General features: G+C 43.4%; 1 protein-coding gene across 2 annotated transcripts in view; it reads right to left on the bottom strand.

Moving 5' to 3' along the window:
- LOC101850171 (transmembrane protein 181) overlaps positions 1-1,936 on the bottom strand; it is a 39,208-nt gene extending 37,272 nt beyond the window's left edge. The window contains exon 1 of one of the 2 annotated variants that reach the window (XM_035969912.1): positions 1,580-1,936. The gene's annotated coding sequence lies outside the window, so the exon portion shown is untranslated. The remainder of the gene's footprint in view (positions 1-1,579) is intronic. The other variant, XM_005098834.3, reaches the window with a different exon arrangement.
- Positions 1,937-2,395: the final 459 nt, after the last annotated feature.

The following is a 2,395-nucleotide window of genomic DNA, read 5'->3' as shown; positions in this document are numbered from 1 at the left end:
GTCTGTCTGTCTGTCTGTCTGTCTGTCTGTCTGTCTGTCTGTCTGTCTGTCTGTCACTGTCTGTCTGTCTGTCACTGTCTGTCTGTCCTCCCTCAAATATATAATTATGTGTGGTTTCGTACTCACCTACCTTCTCAATCTGTTTGTTAGCCCAAACTGTATGCTTTCGTTTACTGGTCTCACTTATTGTCTTTCTTTGGCTGCCGGTCTAGATCTATCTGTTGCACCACCCCTCCCCCCACCCACAAAAAAAATTAAGCTATAAAAACACACAAAACAACAACACAAGTACTGATTTTGAAAAAAAAAATCTAGGACAGCAAATACAAACAACAATACTCTCGTGTTTGTAGACCCTCCCTATCTCTCTTGCGCCATTCCCTTTGTTGAGTGGATACTCCTATGCCCTTCAGCAGCCTCCTGCCCGGGATAGGAAACGTATTGCCTCCCGTGACAAGAGTATCCACAGACGTTCTCCATGATATGTGTGCATCATGGGCCCAGTCATCGTTCCTTTGTGGGGCCGTGAAGTGCGGTCATAGTGTAGTCCCCCCCCCCAACACACACTAATTCACGAGCACTTGCACACTCGTTCAGATAAAAAGAGCGAGTGCAAAGTAACGTCAAAGAAAATCACCAGGAATCGTAACCCTACAGGTTATAACTAAGCCATATAATCCTCGTAACACGTACATTTGCAAATTAAAACAAAAAGCTTGTCTACTTTCGAGCACACATTATGTGCAAAGAATCACACGCAATAATATACGAAAAACATGCTAGAAAAAACAAATACTGTAAACACAAACAAACAAGAAATCAAAATTTGTTTTTCATATTATTACTATTTCTAACGGTCTGTTTCAGACCAAATAAAAATGTCTACAGTGTTTTGTCTTTCGCTGCCTTGTCGATGGAGTGAGTAGTGATGGTTGTTTTCGTTTTTAGTTCGCTTTTGTTTTCATTTTTCTCTTAGGGACAGTTACTGTTACGGATATAGATCTAGACGTCGTACGAACGAAACCTTTTGTCTATTTCAGGCCCTGTATTTTTATTGGTTTATGATTGTTATAATAACCTGTTGTAATTGTTGTTGTTGCTGTTGACGTTGTTGTTTTTGTTTTTGTTGTTGTTGTTCTTGTAGGTGGCGGTGGTTGTGGTGGTGGTGTTATTGTGGAAGAGGAGGTGATGGTGGTTCTCGCTGCTACTGGTGCTGCTGTTATTGTCGTGTTGTCGTCATCACTGATGATGATGATGATGATGATGATGATGATGATGATGATGATGATGATGATGATGATGATGATGATGATGATGATGATGATGATGATGATGCGAACCTGTAGCAAAATCCTCCTTAATCCACAACTAAATTCTGTTCCCAAACATTGAATTGCTCCAGCAGAAAACACGTTACGCCCACCTTTCCATTTTATATATTCTTCTTAGACCAACGCAGATCTAAGCTTCAACCATAACTTCATCTTATTCTTTTCGTTTTTGTTGTTGCTGCTGCTGTTGTTGCTGTTGTTCTATAAGCGAAACAAGCCTGCCTGCTTCTTCGACATCGTATACTTACGATTTCTTTTATCCCCAATAGTTCGAAGACAGGGGGTTGTTGCTCAATTCCTTCCACGTTGCAGCGACGAGATAGGGAATTCACTCACGTTAACCTAGAATCACAACACAGTGAACACAGAACTATCGTCTTGTCTCATCCTCCCGTCTCTGTTGGGTAAGGTTTCCTTCTTGAAGGGGACACCAAAAGAAGCCAGCGTGGGTCATTGGATTGGATACAGGCGTTACAGAAAGATATAGCTCAGAACACGAGAAACCTAAGTGTCTTCGGCCATATTGCTGGCCTGCCTGCCTGCCTGCCTGCCTGCTCCTCTACGATTCTGAACTAAGGCAGCAGAGCAGAGTAAATCAATACCAGAGCGGCATGGAACCACAGGCAAGAGAGAAAAGAGGGGGAGGGCAGGAGAGAAGAGTTCCAACACCGATCTAGCTGAAGGCAGTGCCCGAACGGCTTCGGGTGAAAAAGGGCCGACGTTCGATAGCATATTGAATTTTAGTGGTCGGTTTTCGCTACCAGCGTACAGATTAGCAGGAACTATCGATCTGCCATGACGTCAGCGCTGTATTTGGTTGGCGGATGTTCTGCCTGAGAGGATGTGCTGGATTCTGGGGACCCATGTGGTGTTGAGCAGGGTAAAGGTTCTTCTAAATCATCCCTACCCGAATCTATGTTTTGAAGGCCTGCTTTTTTTCTGGTTCATAGATGTACATGCTCGGCTAGGATGACTTACGGCATGGTGTGGTATGGTATGGTGTGGTGTGGTATGGTATGGTATGGTATGGTATGGTATGGTATGGTATGGTATGGTATGGTATG

The sequence above is a fragment of the Aplysia californica genome, unplaced genomic scaffold (genome assembly GCF_000002075.1).
Source record: "Aplysia californica isolate F4 #8 unplaced genomic scaffold, AplCal3.0 scaffold00194, whole genome shotgun sequence".
Classification (NCBI taxonomy): Eukaryota; Metazoa; Mollusca; class Gastropoda; order Aplysiida; family Aplysiidae; genus Aplysia; species Aplysia californica.
This window is presented reverse-complemented; position numbering and strand designations above follow the sequence as displayed.